Below are 25,367 nucleotides of genomic sequence, written 5' to 3' on the forward strand. Positions count from 1 at the left end.
ATCCAAGGCATACCACATCCTCTGTAAAACATGGTGGAGGCAACGTGATGGCATGGGCATGCATGGCTTTCAATGGCACTGGGTCACTTGTGTTTATTGATGACATAACAGCAGACAAGAGTAGCTGGATGAATTCTGAAGTGTACCGGGATATACTTTCAGCCCAGATTCAGCCAAATGCTGCCAAGTTGATCGGACGGCGCTTCATAGTACAGATGGACAATGACCCCAAGCATACAGCCAAAGCTACCCAGGAGTTCATGAGTGCAAAAAAGTGGAACATTCTGCAATGGCCGTCAATCACCAGATCTTAACCCAATTGAGCATGCATTTCACTTGCTCAAATCCAGACTTAAGGCGGAAAGACCCACAAACAAGCAAGACCTGAAGGCTGCGGCTGTAAAGGCCTGGCAAAGCATTAAGAAGGAGGAAACCCAGCGTTTGGTGATGTCCATGGGTTCCAGACTTAAGGCAGTGATTGCCTCCAAAGGATTCGCAACAAAATATTGAAAATAAAAATATTTTGTTTGGGTTATGTTTATTTGTCCAATTACTTTTGAGCTCCTAAAATGTGGAGTGTTTGTAAAGAAATGTGTACAATTCCTACATTTTCTATCAGATATTTTTGTTCAACCCTTCAAATTAAACGTTACAATCTGCACTTGAATTCTGTTGTAGAGGTTTCATTTCAAAACCAATGTGGTGGCAGGCAGAGCCCAACTCGCGAAAATTGTGTCACTGTCCAAATATTTCTGGCCCTAACTGTAAGTTATAACACAGGTCATATCTTAAACCATATTCAGGCAACATGCAGTTGGGTATTATCATTACAAGGCTTGCTTGGATTTGCTTGGGTCCACTAGTTGGTATCCTTATAATTGGGTTATATTTGGGAGACTCTTCTAACAAAAATGGATAGCCTAATGTAGAGACTCTCTTTAAGATCTCCTGAAAGTGAAGTTCTGCACTTTGTAAGCCATATGGACTAAATGGACTTGAGCTGAATGTATGGACTTGACTAGATCAATTTAAATAACTGTGTCCCTTTGGTTGTAACATGGCCATACCACTTCGTCTGTCGAGCCAGTTGGTGTCCTGTTATGTATTGGTAAGGTCTTTTTAGGGTAAAATAAGCTTATTTCATTATATTGTTCTATTTTGAAGGCTGTTCCACTAGTCTGATAATAAAGCTCATCGTAAAGTGAAGGTCACCAAGACCTTCAATGGTGAGAAAAGTAAATTCAACACATCATGCAATACATTTCACCCAAATAAAAATGTGGTTTTTCTTACACTATACTGGAGCCCTGTATTGTCATACCAGGGTTTTATGGAGACCATCACAATAATTGAAAGAGTTGGAGTGAGAAGAACCGACACAGACTTCTCTGGGTTTAGTTAGCTGTGTGTGGTAGTGCATATCAGTTCTATTAAATGAGAGAGTGCTAGACACTGATAGGGGGAAATTCCACTGAACTATTGGATTTGGCTCTTCTGGGGGGTATTTTTTGCTCAGCTTGGGACTGGCCCACTAGAGGACTGGAGAATCCTCCAGTGGGCCCCAGTCCCAGAACTAACTTTTATGAGGTCATCATCATCATGATAGGCCCCTTAGTACAGGAATAGGCCTCATCTTCTGTATTCCCCTTGTTGGGTCTGCTGGAGGCTCCTTACTGCTCTCTATTCTGGATAACCTAAAGAGTAGTTCCGGCTCTCTGGTGGGCCAGTCCAATGATGGACACAGTCAGAGGCGTATCTTGAATCTCCCGGACTCCAATACAATATCTGTAATGGGCAACCACTTACCATATGCTATCTAATTCTTATATTGTACAACGCCTTTTGGTACCCTCATGGTCCAGTTCCCAGTTGCAACTGCTACCTCCGCACCCCCTATGGCTAGACTCCTGAGCACAGGTAATTGGTGCTGCCGGAGAGGTATTTTGTGCTGAAATGTGGTGTTTGGTGATACTACGGGTATTATATGCGCTGCTCTGTGGTCTTTGGTTGTCACTGTTGAAGGTATTATGTGTAGGCCACTGTGGCATTTGTTTGGCACACAAGCGTAAGACACTAGTGAAAAAAAATTGAGAAGCCCAGGAAAACCCCAGACAAGATGGCAGCCCCAATAACCATGTACAGGTAAATAAATTTAAAAAATTAGTGACTTTTAAGCCCAGTATACTAAAGCAATTGAAGATTTAATATTCCTTACAAATATATATTCCAGAATGTATTGTTTAAGTAGAAAATGTCCAAAAGTGCATGACAAAACTGGACCAGAATCCACAAGGTGAGTCACTGGCATTGCCCAATGTATTTTTACCATGCTATTAAACCTACAGGAAATCCCTCTACATTCTGATTTGATCATGCAAGAAAACACATGGCGCCGACACCACAGCCTTAATTACAATAATGAGGCTTATGCATATGGAAATTCACTAAAGGTGGGAGTGTAATGGATTTATAATGTGCTGAGAAGACTCTCGACATCAGTTTTATAAATAGACCTACCTGGTGTTCATCAACATTATCGCTAAATCATGTACTCTAGGCGTCTAATCATGAATGCCCTTCGCTCATTTCAGTGACTGGTTAAGTTCATGCAGAAAGAACTTAACTCGACAGTCTTGAAGAATATTCAATTAATGGAGGACGTTCATTCTCCATCCCATTCCTCAAGGAACCCCAATAGGTCATGTTTTGAGGATTTTCCAAATATTACACAAGATTACCCGCTCTAACAGATATTTCCTCTATTGGAAATGCTCTAAAACTGGCCATACACATATGATAGTTGTAAGCCAAAAACTTTTTTGACTGACCGTTATCTCTTCCAACATCCCAACACACACAAAAAAGCTTCTCCAAGACACCGCTGATGGTATCTTATCTCGTTGATGCTAGGTTCACACTAGCATTTGTCTCTCCATCATTCAAGTCCACCCCGGGACAAGAGAGTCTGTCCATTAAAAAAGTGTTCATCCATGGACACCAGCAAACCCCATTCAGATCAGGTCAGTTTTGTCCTGACTCGCGGGACAACACAGTCAAAGTAGAGAATGCTATCCATTACACTGAGACCTATCAGGCTTCTACTCACTGCTGGTTTCCACACCTCCTGGCCACAAACCTGCTTTCTTGACCAAGTTGGAAGTGGACTTGAAATTTGTCTTGTCAGACTCGCAATGTTCCAGAATTCTGGAGTTTGCTCATAATGGATCCATTGCGGGAAAATACCAAGATGCGGGATACTAACTGTTAACCAGATGGTACCATGTGTGGTCTAAACTCCACAAAATTCTTCCGTCTGCCTCTTCGAGATGTTGCCGCATTGGCACAGGGAAGCAAACACGCTTACACATTTTTTGGGAACTGGGTGCTGGTTAGGTGGACTTTTAGGATGGGGTTCACCGAGTGTATTCAAGACCAGCCTCCCTCAGACACTAGCCTTCGGTTTCCTCCACCTCTCTAATCACTCCCTCACTCCTTCAGCTGAATAAATGGTATACCGAAATCTCCTACTAGCTTTATTGCAAGCAGAAGTCACTTGCACAATTTACAAGTTGCAAATACAACCAGCAAATCTATTTTTTGTACTTATTTGGCTGTCTTTGTTGTTGTAGTCTGGACACTTAGTTTCAACCTAATTTATTACAGTCACTTTAAGCAGAGGTGTGACTTTTTGGGCTGGGGTGTAACTTAATTGTACATTTGTGCCCTCTCAAAAATTTACTCAAAAATAGTTTTCAATAATGAGCAAAAAATCTTATAAAAATTATATAATCTTATAACACTTAAAAGTGTTTTCCAGGACTTTTTAATTGATAGGATAAGTCATCAATTGAAGACCTATGCGGGTTTGACACTTTGGACCCCTGCAGGTCAACACATCCATTAGTCACATGGCTATATCTGTATGTAATAGTTATGGACTTCAAAATGACATAGATTGGTCTATGCAGTAAAATGGCCCCCAACAGAGTAAAATTGCCTTCACCAGTGGCTTCATATGGTAAAATGGCCCCCACTATTTATCCACCAAACTGTCTCCCCAAGACAGTGTCCAGGCCTACCAGATGGGGCACCTCTTCTGCAATCAGGCCGCATTTTTAACAACCATATCAGCAGAACCGGGAAAAACTGGTTGCATCCCAACTCTGGCTGTGCTTGAATTCCCTGCCGTAAGATCACTTGCATATAACTGCTACATCCTATATAGACATTGCAAGATAGTGCAGGTTTCCACGCCTACATAAAATATGTATATTCATTGGATTAATAATCCTGAATTTGGAGCAACAGAACAGACTTGCCACTCTCATTATAAAGGTCACACCACTTGTCTTACATAAAATTCCAAGAAAGCTTTGTGTTCAGGAACCATATGGCAAGCAAAGGCTGCTGTCATTTCCATGGATTATTCTAACTTGCTTTAAACACATGAAAAAACATTTGCAAATTCAGTCTCCAAATGAATAATTTATGACAGCGACGGCCTCCCTGTTATACCAACAAAGTAATTAAAATCTAACGTTCACTGAAGCTCCAGGCTGGGAAATTGACTTCACATCTTGCAACACTAGAGACAAGTCGTGGAAAGAGATAAAAAGTTGTGAACACAAACCTTTGCTGTGTTCACTCTCCTCCTTGTCTGCGTTCACATGTAGGGGGGCTTTGTTGGGTTTTGGCCCCTGGAGTTACACGTTATATTCTAGTGAAGAGAATTAAAGCAGTCGTTCGGGACTAAAATATTGATGGCTTATCCTTAAACTAGGCCATGAATATGAGAACAGTGGGGTCTGACTACTGACATTGATGTCAGCAGAATGGTGAGGCCTCAAACTCCAGCAAACCCCATGCCCCCTTCATTGATTTTCTGGTACCGTTCCAAACTTTTGGCAATTTATTTTATTTTTATATATTTACTGTATATACTCGAGTATAAGCCGACCCGAAAATAAGCCGAGGCCCCTAATTTTAAAACAAAAAACTGGGAAAACTTATTGACTCGAGTATAAGCCTAGGGGGAGAAATGCAGCAGCTACTGGAAAATTTCAAAAATTAAAATGGTCGGCGTTTTTGGGTGCAGTAGTAGCTGGGTGCTGGGGAAGGGAAGGGGGTGTTTTGGTTGTCTGTCTGCCCCTTCCCTGAGCTTGAGGACTGTTTTTTTTCCCCCACTTAGAATTCAGCCTGGCTGAATATAGGGAATCTGCAGTGCTCCTATTAACCCCTTCCCGATGGAACAGGAGCATTGCAGATCCCCTATATTCAGTAGACCGGGCACTGTCAGACACAGGGATACTTAATGTGTATGTGTTTCACAGTAATTTTCTACTTTTGTATGTATTCTAGGGAAAGGAGGGATTTAGAACTCTTATTTATTTTTTATTTTTTTTGCACTATTTCATGGGAGATTCTATACATTGATATTGTGGCTGGTCATAGACCCCCCCCCCTAAAAAAAAAAAACTCAGAACACAACCAGGTAAATTCACTGAGGTTTTTTTTTAGTAAAACACCACAACGCGTTTTGGGCTATAGACAGCCTTTTCTCACGTGCAAATAGCTTTCATTACCATGGATGCTGTGAGCAGAGGAGTCTACTGTTCAAGTACAGGTTAAAATCTAAGTCTCACTATAATTCAATATTTCCTTCCCTCCTCCTCCTGTTCTCCTCACTGTAGTCTGCCATATACTACTAGAAAAGTTGACTTCTCTGCTCACAGCAACCATGGAAATGAAAGTTATTTGCACTTGAGAAAGAGCTGTCTATAACCAGAAACGCGTTGTGCTATTTGACTAATCAAAAACCTGAGTGAATTTACCCGGTTGTGTTCCGACTTTGGACCAGGGAGCGCCTTTTTTTTGCTCCAAGACTTGAGGCCTTCCATCCTACTGTTATTGCCCAGTTTGCCGGTGTTTGCTGGTGATTTCTGCAGCCACCATTGCCTTTGGATTTTCCACATATGTAGTTGTAGGTGTTGTGACTTATTCACAAAATCCAAAAGGTGAGAGGCCAACTGGACGGATTTACATCTCTCTATATATATAATTCTCCCATTATCATTACCTAACGGTTCAACACTAAGTACGCTCGGTGTCTGTTTTCCATTTTGTTACTTGAAAGTAAAAACATCACAAGTTATGGGAACTAGATTTTTTGGATGGGATGTTGATCCACCGATTTATTCTGATTGCCATATTGGGAGTCTGGAAGAATTTTTTTCCCTATTATGGTGCAACTGGAATCCAACCAATGGGTTTTTTTTGTCTTTCTCTGGACCAACAAGGTAGAATTGTAGGTTGGGCTTGATGGACCTGTTTCTTTATTCAACCTTATCAACTACTTTACTATGGATGTGTGAGAGGTAGGTCGAATAAGCAGTCATCTAAGGGTCCATTCACACGGAGAAAGCTGGCACTGAAACTCGTGTCAGAATCAGCGCTGAAAAATAAGCCTCCCAGTGACTTCAATGGGTTCCGTTTTCCACGTGGAACCCATTGAAATCAATGGGAAATAAAGCCTCCCATTGATTTCAATGGGTTCCGCGTGGAAAACGGATCCCATTGAAGTCAATGGGAGTCTTTTTTTTCAGTGCTGATTCTGATGCGGATTCTGCACCAGAATCCCTCCGTGTGAATGGACCCTAAGGTGTCATTAAAGGGTGTACCATACATGGGTTAAACCAAACAACCTACGTATGTTTAGACTTTACCAATATATTTTTTACCAGCATTGTTCTATATAAGTAGGAGGGGAAGGTGCAACCGGAGACAATTAAAGCAAGGCTGATGGACTGGCACTAGGAGTTTTTGAGTAGCTCTACTGAAAAAACGAAGTCTATGGAAGTGTACCACTAGAACTTTTTTATATCGTCTTTTTTTCTTTTACGAAGAGGTTTGATGAACACGTATAGTATCACGTTACAAAGTCCTTAAAATCGAACGTAAGTGTTCGATCAATTTAAGACGTGGAACGTGGACATGGCATGTATCAGAACAGGAGACTTTGTGATGTTGAAAGGGATCCAGTTGTGAATGGGAATCTGAACCTTTTGAGCTTAACACCATCTGACAGATAAGGTAGGACAAAAAGAATATTTAGCGATGAAGAATTTAAAGGCTGACTGCTGCTATGGAAACTAGAAGAGACCCCGGGAACCTTTACCAAACCCTCCATCATTTTACAGTTCATGAAAACACAAGCTCGATAAATTATTTTGAGGGTTATAAGCTGAGGGTAGCAATTACTGCAATTTTCAGGACTGCTGCCTTGTTCATGATATTTTCTTTTATAAATCCATAATAAGCATTGGATTTGGCAGATACTTTTCTTTCATCACTCTACAATCTACAGAGTCACTGTGAAAAACCCAACAAAAATGAATACATTTATATAGAAACTTCGTTTTAGAGGCTTTTATTCACATACATAAAAGGCTAAAGGGATATTTTATAATGATGGATGGTGGTTGCTTAATTTCGGCTAGATGCAGACTGCCGGCTTGATAGATCTTAAAATGCTATGCCAAAATACACAAAGTCGGAATGGAAGGAAGTTAAAATACGGCAATAAAGGGCCGAGAGCTTTTCAACTAGATTATCCAGGCACGTAAAAGTTTCCAAAAATATTGGAAAAGTGCCTAGATACAATGAAAGGTAAAAAGGGGATCTTTAAGTAGTAAAAATAAGGGATTGTAAAGGTTGGAGGGGTGGTGGTGAACGGGACAGTCAAACTTCTCAGATGTTATGGCACAACTCTACCTGATTAGATAGGTAAACCTCAGAGAAGGTCGTTCCCATATTTCCACATCACCTCAATATACTGTAAGTCAACAATTTGGTTTTCTACAGCTCAGACACCCACTAGATCCAACTAATAGGTTACTGAAATTATTAGGAATCTTAGAACCCTGGCTTCTCTGCAGCCAATCATAGCGTTGAGATGCCGAGCTAATTAGAGTTCTGCATTGTTGTCCAATCCTGAGTTGAGGTGGGGTATTTAACTCTGCATTGAGATTCCTCGGATTATTCGTATTAGGCTTATTCTCAAATGTAACTGGTTATGTCATGCATCCCTGGTTACGAATTTTGGCTTGTTTTCTTGGTTATCCAATTCCTTATTGATTACTAGCTTCTGCCTGCAATTTCACCTGCATGGACTTCAGAATTGGGTCCAGAGTAGAGATGAGCGAGTAGTACTCGATCGAGTAGGTATTCGATCGAATACTACGGTATTCGAAATACTCGTACTCGATCGAGTACCACTCGCTGTTTGAATGTAAAAGTTCGATGCAGAACCAGCATTGATTGGCCGAATGCTATACAGTCGGCCAATCAACATTGGTTCTTCTCCTACCTTTAGAAGTCTTCTCCGTGCAGCTTCCCCGCGGCATCTTCCGGCTCTTCATTCACTCTGCCAGGCATCGGGCCTGGGCAGAGTCGACTGCACATGTCTGCTTGTAGTGCCTGATGCCTGTCAGAGTGAATGAAGAGCCGGAAGATGCCGCAGGGACACTGCACGGAGAAGACTTCTCGGAGGATCCAGCCCGACCCTCACTCGTGGACTTGGTACGTATAATTTGATCGAACGTTGCCTACCCCTGTAACGAGCATTTTCCCCCCATAGAGTATAATAGGGTTCGATATTCGATTCGAGTAGTTGAATATTGAGGGGCAATTCGAAACAAATATCGAACCTCGAACATTTTACTGTTCGCTCATCTCTAGTCCAGAGGGAAATGAAAAATGTGTTAGTAATAAAAAAAAAAAAATTGCCTTCTCCTCTTCAGCTGACCTACCGCTGAACTTGTTCCTCGCGCTGTGCCTGTGATTGTTCCAGCATCTCAGCAGCTCGCTGGGACACCATATAATGAGCGTGTTTTTGGCATCAATAATCCGCCTGCTCTGGTGTTTCGGCTGCTCTAAGAGCTGCTTCACGCCTAGCTTGCTCAATCCTCCACAGTTCTGCTTGAGGAGAAGTCTGTTGACTTCTGGATACCTTCATAGCTCTAGTTTTTTAAGAATTTTGCAACATATTACATTTTCGTTTTCCCAGCATGTTTAAAGTTGGGAAACTGCCAATTTGGATTAAAGGGGTTTTCCCATCTCCGTATATCAGCAGGCTGACTGGAGTGTTTGCTTCTCACTTCCTGTATTTCTCCCTCTCCCTCCTTCCCGCTTAACAGGACACAGAACACTTATGCAGATCAGATAATATGCAGATGCTTGTACAGAATGGACTCAGTGTTATCTGTGTTTTTACATAGAGCGTTAACAGACCAGGATATATCGGCAAAGTGCATTTAGCTGAATTGTCCTGCAGTTTAACGTAATATAGTAACATAACTTCAAAACAGTCGTGAAGCCATGTTATTTACTGGGATAAAAAGTAGCCTGTGTGTTAATCCAGGTTACAAACTATGTGCCAAATTTCATCCAAAGCTGTTTTTGCGTGATTGAGTAACATCCAACCACACAAACTTTCACATTTATAATATTAGTAGGATATCTGTGAACTCTTGGACCCAACCTTGGCTTGGAAGCTGCAATTCTTTGGCTGTGATTTTGGATACTCCTGTGCTCTCCTGGTTGACATGGCTTTTATGTTACACTCTGTCTGTCTGGTCTTCACTCTGAAAGTACACCTATTTTCTGTCCCCAGATTCAGTGTATTAACCTGGGCCCCTGTTTGTCAAAGCCCAACCTTTCTTAAGGCACAATTTGGGCACCTCAGGGGTGCCTTAGACTTTACTCGCCAGAAGGATGTTTGGTTATAGGTAGCTTATTTTGCTTGCTAACTTTTGTACACTGTATTTGGAAATTGGAAGACACAGATTGCCAGATGCCATGTTGAGGCTCAAAATTGATGAGGGAAGGTGAATATAATTTACACCTCACTTGGACCTACACTTATTATACTGTGGTCTGAAGATACCCTAGGATATAATAATTTAGTTAAAATCATGGCGTGGCAGCAGTTTTGATGTAAAATGAACAATTTGGTTTATTCGAGTCAAATCTGGTTCACTGCAAACTGATTCACCCAACACTAGAGAGGACTCCAACCCCCGCAGTCATGGACAGAGCAGAGCTGTATATTACAGACCAGCCCAAATTGCCGATTTCATGGGTGTACTGGCAATGCCTGCAAGGCTATCACTATGAAAATTTATGGCATGTTTCAGCATTGGGCATTAATAGGTTAAGAATATGCAATTTTTTACTTCTCTGTGTAAATGCCATTTCTTAAAATCCCATACAATATAAAACCTTTAAAACATCACCAAAAATATATTCAAAATGTTAAGTGACCCCAGGGCGATGCATTTTACTTTTTATTCAAATGTGTCCGAATAATAAGAGAAGAGGATCATCTCCATATTTACCATGCCGATGCCCTTTCTCATATGACAAAACTGGTTAAATGTTAGAGGGCTGGCTCTGCATATCAAAGGGAGCGATCTATTCAGCAGGGAGGCCGAGTATGAATGATTCACGTGGACTAGTGTATTATTCCAAAAATGACTCTGCACTGGGCTATCTACTGGGAATTTAGGGTAAATGTTACTGAAGAAAAAGATTTCAGCTTTTTCTCATACTCTAGATTTCTTCTAGCTTACCCTTTTTCTATGTGAATTATTGGAATAAGTCTGCAAGTTTATCCTTTAACACCGGAGACACGTAGGGAAGGGATCGCAGCAGGTTAGTCACCAAAACTCACTGGTGGCTAACCCGCTGCAATGCGATATATACAAGACTGTGACCCAATCCTGCTTGCACTGTGGGTGTTAAACCACCACAGGATTCCATGTATTGTTGCTATGCCTATTACTATTTCTGCTTATCATTGCAACTGCCTATTTTTTTAAATGTTTTTATTAGTTTAGCTGGATCCTTCAACCTTTACAATGCAAAGGTTCAAAACGGCAGGAGACCTATAGAAACTCCTACTGGTAAGACTCAGCAGATAACACTCATTTCAGATGATTTTCCCTGCCAGAAATTCAGCAGCTAGAGATGAGCAAACTAAAAAGTAATGCCAATGAATTTTCCAAAAATCTCGGGATTGGTCAAACCTATGATTTTTGGACACCACCAATTCATTATTATACTCTGGAGACTGAAAAGATAAAGTGTAGGAAACAGACACCCAGTCCACAGACACTAAGCCAGTCCAGGACAGCTTGTCCCCCCACCCCGGGGGCCCTGGCATAGCACCGCCTGAAGCAGTCGCTTCAGGTCGCCTCATGAGAGGTGCAGCGCTGGCGCCGGTGAGCGTTTTATGCTCTCCGTAACTAAACCGTTTTTTTTAAACCGGTCACAAAGTCCTGCATGTCCGACTCTGTGTCCAGTAAAAAAAAAAAAAACGGTTTCGCTGCGGAGAGCATAAAACGCTCACCGGCGCTCAAGGCCGGACACTTTTCAAACCCATTCAAGTGAATGGGTTTGAAAAATGACTGCAGGTTTCCGTCTCCTGCCCAGTTTCGGGCAGGAAACAGAAACCTGCAGAACGGAGATCGGGCACAGATGTGAACAAGCCCTTAGGTAGAGGAGGTGTATGAGGAGAAAAGCCCTTTAATAGGGTTATCTCCCCCCTTCATTCCAAAATAGTGACAAGCAATACATGGGTTTTCTAGACTTTTGAAATTGATGACCTTTTCTTAGGATAGGTCACCAGTATCAGACTGGTGGGCAGAGGAGTAACATGAGGCTTCCGGGCCCCAATACAAAATCTGTTCCAGACCCATCACCTATAATGTCATGTTTAGTACTGGTTTCATCACATTAGGAAGAGACATATGGGCCCATATGGTCTAGATGTGATCGCCCTTTCCAGTAAGGCAGACGCTCTGTCCACTGTGTAGTGACCATGGCAGAGTTACTAAGCTCAGCAACATCACTGCAGGAACTTTAACTTTATAATCGCCTTACCTTTTGGGTCATGTTTATGTAATGTCCTGGTACTGCTTGTCCCATTCCCTTTAATAGTCCTTGCAGACCAAGATGGTATGGACATTTGCATATAAGGTAAAGAGATTCCTCCCCCTTCATTCCTTCTATATATTTCTATTCTACCAGAGCCAGCACACAGGGGATCTATTAATGTGCCATCTTGTGGATGTTTTTGTGAACTACACCTGCCTATACTTTGCCATTGTAATTTGAGTTGACAGTGTAAAGGAATGTCCAGTATGATCAGGTGACCTTCAGGATCAATCAAGCTCCCTTGACTGGCCTGGAGGAGGAGGAGTTACAGCCCCCTCTAGGGGGGTTGGGGACCTTTTGTCTTGGTTCCTTTGTGTGGAGCTAGCTGTAGAGACAGACATGTGAAGCTGAAAATGGCGACCAAGGCTCAGATCACTCCAAACAGAGATGTCTTTTCCTCTGTACTCAAGATTCTCCTCAGAGAGTGTTTTCCTCTGAAGCTCCAAGCCTACAAGCACTAAAGTTGACGGACCTGTTTTATCCACACATCTGGGACGTCTACACGTATCTCTCTATTCAAGTAAGTCTTTGGGACAAATCTATATTTAAGAAGCCCATAGCTAGTCTGGCAGAAATTGAGGGTCTCCCACTGCTGAAACATTGTATTTGCTCTTCTACATACGTGTACCCAGTTTGTTGAGGATTAACCCCCTGGATACAGGTCATCTTTACAAGTATATACAAGTTTAACTACCCAAGCAACTACTAATTAAACTATCCAAAGCATTCCTGCTCCAAACTCCATCACCTGCTCAATTGGGCACTACCTACAAAGATCGCTGTATTGTATGTGAAGAATTACTCCATATGTACATTTGTATTACCTCGTCCTGCTAGTAAAAGAGCAACGGCTATCCCCGAGACCTGGTTGTCTGTTGTCATTGTCAGATATCACGTGGGGGTGGGTAGTCGGGGACATCAAAAAGGAGATTTTGTGCACATTTGGGACCTAGGGACCCCCTGAAAGCTGGCCACATCTGATATATTACCCGTGATACCAGCCCTGGCCCTCCTGAGTGTTACATTTACCCTTCGTGTGAAGCTGGTCATGTAACGCTGGGTGACCATATTTTTAGTGAAAGGGATAACACTGTGTTACAGGCTCAGGGTAACGCTGCCTTCTGAGTTATTAACAGAATCCAGACAGAAAGGACCTTACATCTTTATTTTAACACTTAAGGATGAATCAGAACAACGGACAATCTGTTAGTGTAAAAATAACCTAATATTCACTGGTAGGATTGTAGAAAATTTCAGGATTCTAATAAAGTACACTTATGTTCCACCATGTTTCTATTGGTACTTACCAGGGTTACCAGTCGACTGTAAATTAATTGGAAGTCTATAAAAATAGTATTGTTATTTTTTTTATTATTATTACTTATGCATGTGTGTTTTTGAATCTGGAATTGCTGGAGATACATGATTTTGGGTAAATTGTCCAGCAAAATTTAAAAAATAAAAATAAAAATTAGATTTGAACCCTGATACTCGTATGGTCCTCATCTTCTACTTTTACTATGTTTGATAACAGCCATAGGACACTTTCATGTCATCTATTTGAGTAAAGGGGGACGTGGCAGAGAGACATGGCTCTACAACACTTATACATTGGCTAAGTGTAAATCAGGCAAAAATATTTGAAAAATAATATAAAAGTAAAAAAAGAACATACATAACACCTAGTAACCATTCGTATCATTTGATCGCAGCGCTAAAAGGGTCTTCAGCAGAAGCCCACCTGTTGTTCACCCTGTTGCCACAAGATGTCACTAATTCCCCACATAAACACATCTTCTATAGCATTTCTGATAAATCAAACGAATGTATATACAAAATATCTTGTGGCCGTCCATCCTTACAACAAAACTATTACCTCTTACCTGGAGGAAGTCCACCTTAGGTATGAGAGCCGGCTACACAGGACTTGTAGTCAATCCATTGTTATTGATGTCATCAGACATCGATAGAAAACAATTAAGCACCAAATGCAAAATTGTAGATACATTGGATACCTGGATCTTTGGATCTGCCCATCCCCAATATCTTTAGAATATTTGGGACCTGCACAAACCGCATATAAAGGTGCAGTCAAGTTGGGGCATGGCTGGGGCCATTTTTCATTCTTTTCTTTTGAGATCCAAAATGCAACCTGGTACCAAACATGATCATAAGGCGAAAACTATATCAATAAAACAGTATGGAGCCAGCTGATAAGTTGGCAGAAAAAACAGACAGGATTGGGGTTCGTATGGCATCTATACTCACATAGACATGTCTCTAAGGTACCTACTTGTTTCCTATCAGTTATCCTTATGCTAATAGTCCAAATATGTCTAGCACATTTTGTAATTCTGTTAAGTCAGGGGGCTTGTACAATACAGAGCAGCCTGCGCCCCTCCCAGCCATCGTTACTACACTGTCTACCAATAAGTATGTGGACCCCTGCGGTAGAATAGAAAAAACACATTTCTTCCTATCCAATAGTTGGTAGACCCCAGCAGATGCTTCCTTACGGATGGTATTGATGGACACAATACTCCCGGACGCCTGGTGATACTCCTGGTGTATGTGAGCCATCGGCTGGGTGCGGTTTCTCTGGCCAGCACTTGTTGTTCTCTATCTCCCAGTTTCGGGGGTCTGCCGATTCGGGGCACATTCTGACAATCACCGTTCACCTTCCACTTCGTAATCACATAGGCCACTGTCGATTTTGGGTAATTCAGTTTGCTTGCTATGTCCCTTAAGGATCGACCATTTCTGTGGTCCCCACAATTACCCCTGTCTCAAAATTGGACAACTCTGCCCTTCGTGGCCTCTTGGATGTGACTAATGCCAATGCTGTTTCCTATGTAACGGTGGAAGCCATGACTTACATCATGACCGCAGATATGACCACAGATATCTTCAAATACTTATTTGTAGACAGTGGACTACTGGTAGTAACTGGTTTCTTTACGTGTAACATGTAGAAGTAACTGATAGATAGCAAACAAATAGGAATTCAAGGTAATGATGTAGCAGGTATCTATGGATGGCGCATTCCCTCGTAACAGCAAATTAACTTAGAAAGGAGACACCTAGTGGCAGAAAATTTAGAGAGGTTTTCAGGCAGAAAACAGCAACATTTTAAATTAAGGCTAGGTTCACATCTGAGCCTGTAGTCTGTTCAGGGTTTCCCTCCCCGAATCTGCTTGAAAAATGCGGAGAGAAAAGTCCTGGACTATTCTCTCTGCATTTTTGCACATTTTTCAGGCGGACCCCATTATAGTCTATGGTGTCCACGGGTTTCCGGAGGTAACCGCTTTTTAAGTGGATTCGTTTTCAGTTCTTCGAGTTCCCAAGTGGAGGTGTGAGCCTAGCGTCAAGTGTATTACATTTGGGTCAAAAAACACATGCTCTATTAAATGAGACTAAGGCTAGTGTCGCACTAGCACCATGCTTTCCATCATTCGAAAGAACCTGTCCTCTAAAATGGTTGCCGGGTTTTCACCATTGTTTTTTTACTGAAACAGACAGTGAGAAAAGTCCTCCGTGTAGGACTTTTCTCTCCACCTAATTTTGGCGGGATCTGCAAAGGAGTCTCCTATAAAGACAGAAGTGATTGCCTAAGTTGTTTGACCATTTAATGTGACCTCCTTTTCAGTTCTTCCTCCAAGTCCCTTCTATATTTATTTACAATGGCGGCCAGATTCTCCAACTACCCTATGCACAGTAGTTCTTCAGTAGTTCGGGACACTTCCCCCTTCTCTTAGATTGACCAGTGCTGCTGATCATGTCATGGCAAACTTTTCTGGGGAGTCGCTATAATCTTTGCCCAAAAAGCTCCGTATAGCTGTATACCGTATAGTAGACAAAAGCAGACACCTAGTAAAATTGACTCATTACTTGGAAATTGGAATTTCCATCATTTTCCATTCACTGTAGTCATACAATGGCTAAATATAATTCCTTCCACTCCATAAACCATGTAAATTCTAAAGTTTTATCAAATCAATTATCTGCATAACAAGAACGGCAAAAGTGTGAACTACAGAAGTTGGGAAAGATCTAACCCTGTTAATCCAGACTCGTAATTGTAGGTTTATTCGTGATTGTACGTTCTGATCTGTATACATGAAATAATGAAGCTATTCCAATGATGTATCCATACAATGGGCTATCAGTGTTTGCTCTGGCAGTGGTGCTCCAGGGCCCTTCACTGTGTACCGGCTGTACATGCTACAGTACCAGGTACGGTGCCTCAGGCCCTGGGCGCTACCGTCTGATAATCGTGGTTCTGGAATCCTGGAATTAAACAGGTTTGCGAGGCCAGAAATATTTATGACCTAGAGTAAGAATAGGTCACCAATATCAGATCGGTGAGGGTCTGACACTCCACATCTCCACGAATCAGCTGTTTTTTAGCAACTGATATACAAAGCAGTGGTGTAACTACCGCCATAGCAGCAGAGGCAGCTGCCACAGGGCCTGGAACATTAGGGGGGCGGTGACAGCCGCTACCGCTGCGATCATTATACTCGGGGGTCTTTTCGGACCCCCGAGTATAATGATTGGTGGACCGGGAGAGGTAAGAAACATAAAAAACACTGTTACTTACCTCTCCACGATCCTGCCAGGCCTCCTTCTTAGTTGTCTGACATCTCTGACGTCACATGAACCCGGCCTGCGTCCCGGGTCATATGACACATTGAAGAAGGACGGCAGCGGAGGCCGACAGCGTAGGAGGCGGGGGACAGGAAAGAAACAGTAGTTTTTTATGTTTTTATTCCCCCGAGTCTCCGATTATGTTGTTTATGGGTGTCCACAGTGGGACATAATACTGGGTGCAGGGGCCGCTGTTGGGGATAATACTGTGTGCAGGAGCAACTATGGGGGATAATACTGTGTGCAGGGTCCACTAAGGGACATAATACTGTGTGCAGGGGCCACTTTGGGGGATAATACTGTGTGCAGGGGCCACTATGGGGGAAAATACTGTGTGAAGGGGCCACTATGGGGGATAATACTGTGTGTAGGGGCCACTATGGGGTATAATAGAACGCGCAGGAATGCGTAGGAAGGGGACGGTCGAGGTCTTCGGCGTTGGTGTCGGTCAGGTCAAAAGTTCGCCATGGGGTCCCGCCATTCCTAGTTACGCCACTGATACAAAGAATGGGGAACAGGAAAATAACAATAGCTTCATTCTCTGTGCAGGGGCCAAAAAAAGTTATTGCAGATCAGCACCCATTCGCTTAAATCCAACAGCAAATCTGTATCAAAATCTGCAAGAAAGACATGCAGATTTTGCGGTTGATTTTTCTGTCCTTAATAACTTTGGTATGGATGAAGTTAAAATAAAAGACATAAAAAATGATATTAAAGATATAGCAAACAGACAACATGCAATGGGCTTGAGCGTTACATATGACTCCTATGCCACTGGTTGGCTAACACCACCCCATATGCTGCATCACTGAATTTTAAAGTGATCGGTTCCAATAAAAAGAATATTTCAGGAAATTGATGGGCTTGCAGTTTCTAAGTATTTTGAGTATCGGATCTCATAGGTGAAAATGCTCTGCAGTCACAGTGTTTTCTGATCAGATGCAGTATTAAGATTTAAGAACCTCTCAGGCTCTGACTACATAAATCTGTTCTCTACGGTGACAGTCTCTGTAATAATCTTTGGCAAGCAGCAAAATGACTAATTGTTGAACTGATTGAAAGCAAAGTTAATGTACGCAGTGTGTACTGACATTGAGTTTGGCAGGAAGAAGGTCATTTGTCTTCTAAGATAATAATGTTTCTGATGATAAAATTTAGTACAATGTTGTGGATTCAGTTCACGTATGTAATAGCAAGTTATATCCATTCATAAAAAGCCATATGATCCAAGGCAAGTTTCATATTTGGGACATGATGCTTCATAAAACTTATGAGATGCTCCAGAGTAAAGTTTTCATGCTCTAAGATAAGTACAATAGCTCTCCTACTTAAAGTGGTTTTCCTATCTCAGGGTTTCTCCTGCTCTCTTGTCTCCTCTCCCCTCTACTTCCTGTTTTTCTGCTTAGGCCATCAGCGTACTGCTGAAATGAACTGTTTGCTTGTTGTAAATAGCAATTAATCTCTGGATTTACAGAGATAACAGAAGCAATGATCACACACTGTTCTAACTCTTATCAGGGCTCAGCAGCTCAAAGAACTTTGCAGGGGAAGAGAAAGAGTAGATAATATAGGTGGCCAGGAACAGGGACTGAACTATCATCCAACTCTAAAGCTAGATAACAGAGGTGGACTAAAATATAAGCAACTAGCTGTAAATGTCAAGGAGACATATTTAGTTATATCTGATTTTTTTATTTTTTTTTTAAAAAAGCATGAATGAATGAAGCAATGTATTCAGTAAAAGACTTATGTTAGTTTAAGCATTAACTTTAAATATGACCCTGCAAGGAAGAAAACCGTCTCGTAGATGTCACCTATAGATGTCTACACTGTAACCAATGTCCAACCCTTGGAACTTTTCAACTTCATAATGTACATGTATGTACTGGGATGTATATGAAACAAAAGAGAAATCTAAATTCCAATCATCTTTGGTGGAGTCCTGGAAGTGTTGATATGGCTCCCACAGAGCCCTGGTTTCATGATCATCCAGTATGTCTTGGATTACATGAAGACACAGAAGGATTGGAGCAAGCCTATATCCTGAGAAGATCTGTAGTTGGTTCTCTGAGATGGCGGGTACAATCTATCTACCGAGTTCCTTCAAAAACTGTCTGTAAGTGCAGAATTTCTCCACTGCCTAAAAATCTTGCATTGTGCTTTAAATTAAAACTTTTCATGCATATGCTAGATGGTGTCCTCATATAGAGCAACATATCTTCTCTCTTGGTTCGAGATGTCCCAAGATTGATGAGCAACTTAGGGGAAAAAAGGTTTGCATTATTCCAAAAGTTTTCTCAATGTTCTTCACCTGGTGCTGTTCATTCCGTAATATCTTAAGCCAAGAGGACAGGTAAGGATGGACACAGCTCTATGCCTTAGGGTAAGTTCACACTGTGTTTTTTGGATCGCAACCTGAGGCGGAGGCTGCCTCAGGTTCCAATCCAAAAACTGGGTAGCCACCACTGAAAGCCGATGCACTGCATCAGCATCCAGCCGCACACTCTCCTCTGGATTAGGCCCAATGAATGGGGCTAGTCCGGAGGAGGGTGTGTCTTCAGGTAGAATTGCGAGGCGACTCGGCCTGAAGAATGAACATCTCGCTTCTTTTTTCCAGGAGCCAGAAAAAAACGGCTCCCGGAAAAAAGACATGAGCGGCTCCCATTGATTTCAATGGGAGCCATCTTTTTGTTTAGGGTTTTGAGGTGAATACGGCCTTAATATCCTGACCAAAAAAACCTGTGTGAACTTACCCTTAGATACAGTCTTGTATATTTTGTCTGAACTTTCTATTCCGGGCTACAGACAAGCGTCTACAACATTCGGCATCTCTCTCGCGCTGTTAATCATTTCTAAGATAAACTCACGAACTGTTAATCATTGGTAAGATAAGACGAGGTGTTATACAACATGTTGTGTCTGCTATCCATATAACATTTGGACTTTTTCTCAGATGAACCATTCCCCTTTTGACAATTTGCTAAATTTCTTCTTCCAATTTACACCAAATAAGATCCACGTAAACGTCAGATGCCTTAAGGAATAAGTAGCATCTGCATCTCTCGGAGGTTTTAAAGGGGCCTATTTCTATTACAGTGCTGAGCTGTGAGTTTTACGTTGGCAATTAAGAACATAGCAGATGCTTGTCTTCATAGAAAACTAGACCGTCATTTCCATAAACGCGCACTGCCTCCAGTTATTCTTTACAACCGCTAAGTAGCTCCCTGGGCAGCAGCTTTACTCTTATTCACTATGACATAAAAGCCAATTGGTCATTTGGAGGTGATTAAGTGAAGAACGGCCCGCAGTTAAGTAAACCCAGATCTCTTTCTGCTTTGCTGGCAAGTCTGCGGTGTTAATACGTAATATCCTATTACTGATTTTATATAACGGGGAATAATTTGATATTAGCCCATGTCAGTGTCTATAGCACATGGGGTATGTTTTACATTGGGCACTTGTGTAATGTACAAAATGCACACTTTGACACTTAAAAGTGTCTCCTTAAGGAGATGTTACCTTTATTAGGCCATCTTTCAGTGTACAGGGACTTATTAGACCATATATGCTCTGCTAAGGATTCTGGGAGACTAATATGCAAATACTTCCTTTTTTTGTGGGAAAAATTGAGCTTTCTCTAGTGTCACCTTTTGGAAGATAGCTCTCTATGGATCAACACCTGGTTTCCTACGAAATCTAGTGACATAATCTATGAAAAAAGCCAAGCCAAAATAAATTCTCCAAAAGGAAGGGAAATTTTGAAAACCAAGCATTGATCTATAAGGAGCTACCTTTTGAAAGGTGGCGCTAGAGCAAATTCCTCATTTATTTTTAATAAATTCTTTATTTATAGTATACAAATAAAACAAACAAACAATACAAAAACAGGAAGGCCAAAACAACACAGACTTGTAAACACAGCAGGTAACAGGGTACACCTGCAATGCAGTAAGCCAAAAACACTACAGGTAAAGCAAATCCCAATAACTATGGCAATGCCGAGAAGAAGGAGAAGAAGGACAGGAGAAAGAAAAAAGGGGAAGAGAGAGAAAAGGAGGGGGGGGGAAGCAATGTGAAAGCAGGCAGCCCCGGCCCCCATCTACAGCCCCCATCTACGGGCCCGTGGCCTGATCTTCCAAGTCTCTGGATGTGTGAGTGCCTTGGAAGATAATCCATGGAGTCCAAACATCCATGAAAGACTAAGGCACATCTCGAAGAGAAGTGGTGAGATCCTCCATTCCCTGAATATCCTTCTAAATTCCTCTTTTTCCACCAATGAGGACTTATTTGCATATTCTGTTCTTTCAAAGTATCTATAAACAATTGTATATTGTATTAAACTAACCACAACCAACCATATTTACTGAAATAAACTGGAACTTTTGCCGTAAACTCTTTACCCAACAGCTGTATCTCTATTCCCCATACACATTCGAGCTCAGTTTAGTTGAGCATACAAATGTTCTCAACAGAGGGAAGATAGTAAGACTCTTCTAGACACCTCTGCCATTCAACATGTTCGAGTTTGTTTTCCCTGAAATCTTCTGTCCAAACAAAGTTTGGGACATCCATATACATATGAGATAGTCAACCTGTTGAAATGGGGGACTTCACCTGACTTTGCTCTTGTAAATATGGGCTCCTTAATATTGACACTCACTAACCATGGATATTACTACGATCTGTGAGAGTGATCTCCAGGGTATTTATAGAAGTGCCACCTGATATTTGTGAACCTAGTCTAAGTGCTTATTCAGATGGCAAGGTTGTTCGGCCATGTGCTAGTCATTGTATTAATGGCCTGCACAAAGGATCATACAAATAAAACAATCAATACAAAAAAAAGGAAGTTAGAACTGTAAAGTAAGACTTGCCTCTCCCCTTTCACTTAATATGTTTCCACTTTGTGCTTGTTGGTTACTAAAGACAGACTTTCCCTAGTATCAGGAAGTGAACTGCAAATTAGAAAATGCTAAGTTTCATACATACATTCATACAACTGTTCTATTAACAGCCTTTCTTTCCGATCCATTAAATAGTAGAAATTGCCCATTTTCACGGATCCGTCAATAGATTCATATCTATGAGGGATCCCTGAAAATGGATTACCATCAGGTGTACTTTTTTCATGGCTGAGTGCACGGCAGAGTTCTACAATAGATGCCTTAAATGGGTACTCCTGTCTCAGCATTGGATGAGAATATAATAGACATGTCTGTAGTGGTTTGAGGTAGGCCAATCCAGGGTTTCCCTAACATGGTGCAATAATCTACTGAATTTGTATAATTCGATATTAGAGTCAAATTTAGGTAAGGGGGCAGAGTTTTGAAGAATTCTGTTCTTTATGTCTGATTCTTCTGCCCAACAGTGAAAAAAACACATACAAAACCAAATTTTGACTTCTCGAATGGAGTCTGCCAGCTCTAAAATGTCTCCCATACCAATAATATTGCTGTGTAAGGATCTTAGTTAGGAACAAGAACATACTCTTGTGGCTACAAACCACTGAAACAATTCAGAGATCGTAATTTTATGGATCTGCAAATGAGACTGCTAGTACACAGGGGATGAGCCTAAATTACCTACAAACGGTAACAGGTGTCCTCTAAAATTGTCACTCAACATGGCCCCTTTAGCAGTGAATGACATTCTCTCTATCTCTCTGCCACAGAGCCGCAGCTGTCTGTAGACAAATTTGGCAAACTGGGGCCTGTCCCCGTTGTACTTGCAGGGCGATTTGCATAGTAATAAAAATATTATCTCCATTGCTTCACCGGTTTTTGGCAACAAAAATAAGTTTCTGCTCCTATTAAAGTCCATTACATGTCACTGTTATTGGTGTGGGAGGCATTGTGGACATGAAAGACTTACTTTAAGTACGCAGTCCTACGTTATGTTTTGGTTAATTCCATCCACACATTGCAGCATTTCCACAGTGGATTATATTTCTGAAATTTCAAAACTGCTATGTGGCCTTAGCCCAAAGGGTATGTCAGCACAAACATCAGAAGAAACTTAGCATATTCTAATTTGCAGTTCACTTCCTGATACTAGGGAAAGTCTGTCTTTAGCAACCAACAAGCTAACAGTGGGAACATATTAAGTGAAGGGGGAGAGGCAAGTATTACTTTACAGTTCTAACTGTTATCAAACAGCTTTCCCTACCTGCAAACTTCACAGAGAGGAACTGCAGTTTCTCATGGCTCATAGTACATATAAAGATAGGATCTACTTCTGACTAGCTGTGTGTGTTATTGCTGATGGGATGCTAGTCAGAAATAGGAAGCAGCTTTCCTGACTGTTCTCAGATTTCTCTTTTTCTGTGTTAGGGATTTTTTTTTTTTCTAACTCCATTATAACATGGATTTGGAATCTAATGTCCCTGGATCTCCTTTTCTCTTCAGCTTTTCTCAGCTATTTTACAGTTACTAATGGCAAAATTTACATTTAAAGAAACCAGTAGTAGTAATAATGGACGGGATCAGACAACTCTGTACTGTACTCACCCCCTGCCGAAGAGAGAAATTCTAAATTATTTTATTTAATGGCTGGTAAACAATACGGGGCCAGAAGCAGAAAGTTCTGCCCTCTGTCTAGCTAGTTTGTCCATCCACCTGGATGATGGCCAACTACTGATCATATAATTATGACCATCGTGAGGATAGGCGATAAAAAAAATAAGCCCGGACAAGCCCTTTAACATTTTTGTACTAAAAATACATGTACAAGGAGACTTCACAAACCAAACACCTGACGGTTATAAAATAATAGATCTACATAAAGCACTTCTCTACTAACCTCGGAGATATGCAACACAAGCAAATGTTTGTATTGTGCCCGCACCTATGCTGGTGCAGAGAGGAGGTTGGTAGATTATTCGCTTCTCAATGTAAAGCACTTAGTTATGGGTGTCAGGATTAATTAATCCCTTTAATGCGCGAGACACTTTTACTCCGTCTCCTCCATTTCTACCTCCTACACTATTATCGAAGCAATTATTCCATCTTTTATTACATACCAATATGTTTAGTACATTCATACAAGTGTGTTAAGAAAGCCGAGCTCCACATCAACAATGATCAGATGCTGTGTTACGTAAAAGCTGCGACCTCCTCCGAATAAGATGTGACAGGAAAATGGTGGCGGGAAAATTACACTCTCACAATTATACACTGCCATAACATTAAAACCACTGACAGGTGAAGTGAATAACATCAAACCGATGTGCCAAAAGCAAGAAAAATGGGTAAGCGGATTGTGGTGGCTAGATGACTACGTTAGGCTGAGTTCACACAGGATTTTTTGGGCCAGAGTTTGACGCGGAATCCGCCTCAGAATCCGGCTCAAAAAAAAGCTTCCCATTGTCTTCAATGGAACCCATTCACTTCTTTTTTCCGCTAGTGGTTTCTTGCCGCTCGCGGACAAAAGAAACAACCTGCCCTTTCTTGCCGCAGGCTCCGCAGCGGAACCCGCGGCACAAACACTCCCTCCCGACTAGACCCAATCATTTGGGCCTAATCCGAAGCAAAATGCCGCAACTGGATGCCGAAGTACTGCACCGGCATCCAGTCGCGGCTAGTCGGTTTTTGGACTGGATTCTGAGGTGGCCTCGGCACACAGATGTGTCAGATCTTAAAGGGGTTGTCCAGGGTTTGTGGTGGCCAGGATGGGTGTACAAGAGAAAAAAAATTATATTTTCACCTGTTCCCAGCACTCTGTTGTCCATCCCCGTTCTTCTTGCTGGCTCGTGGCACTGGAAGCCATGAGGTTCACATGATCATTGGGACCAATCACTGAATCTTTAGAAGTCGCTGGTAGGGACATATCTGAGGGACATCACCGGCCCTTTCCCAGCAATTACTGACGCCACGGATTGATCTCAGTTGTCACATGAACCGCATGGCTTCTGGCCCTGTGGGCACCAACATGGGAGTGGACAATGAAGCACTAGGGACACTCCCCATCCCATATGTTCCTCCAAAAACTGATTTTTTTTTTTAATTTCCCATGTCACCATCTATATTTAAATAAAGTATTACATCCTACAATTTTCACTCTGGTCACTAAGCCTAATAATAGACAGAGACTTGCCAATTCTGTAGGTGTTTTCTTTGCGGCAGCCATCTCATTTACATCACAGACATATTACAATAGAAGATAACACACGTACATAAAACACCACTGCCCTATCATTGCAGCCACTACAATAGATAGTGTCATAGCTTATCTAATTTCTGTCTACTCACAGAACTTGCCTGAAAACTCTCCATAGACCTTAAAGGGTTATCTCCAGACTACTGTAAAGTGAATCACTAAATGCTGTTAACAGCAGAGGAGAAGCTCAGGCAAAATGGCCGCCCTCGTAATCATAGACAGACACTAAAACCAAAAAAAAAACTACAAACAGAAGAAAAAAATAGAAAAAAGTGATATATTTCAATATCTAGTATTGATAAATTCATAAAAAAAATTTCAAAGCATTCCTTCAAGTCATGAGAATTTTCAACATGAAACACTAAAATTAACTTTTCCCATTTTTACTCATTGGTGACAATAATTGGACTATATTCGTACAGGACATAGTGGAAATAGTTTCATCTGCTCCAGACCACAGTCCCACATGGACGCTATTATATACGCGTAATGGTGCTCAAATAAGCCATAAAGCTATATCTACTTTAAGTAATATCTTACAAAACTGCATATGCAGAGCACATATTACAGCA

General features: G+C 41.5%; 1 protein-coding gene across 1 annotated transcript in view; it reads right to left on the reverse strand.

The window, feature by feature from the left end:
* PTPRN2 (protein tyrosine phosphatase receptor type N2) overlaps nucleotides 1–25,367 on the reverse strand; it is a 723,914-nt gene that overhangs the window by 612,417 nt on the left and 86,130 nt on the right. The gene's annotated exons all lie outside the window — the stretch shown is intronic.

Source organism: Leptodactylus fuscus, chromosome 4 (assembly GCF_031893055.1).
Source record: "Leptodactylus fuscus isolate aLepFus1 chromosome 4, aLepFus1.hap2, whole genome shotgun sequence".
Lineage (NCBI taxonomy): Eukaryota > Metazoa > Chordata > Amphibia > Anura > Leptodactylidae > Leptodactylus > Leptodactylus fuscus.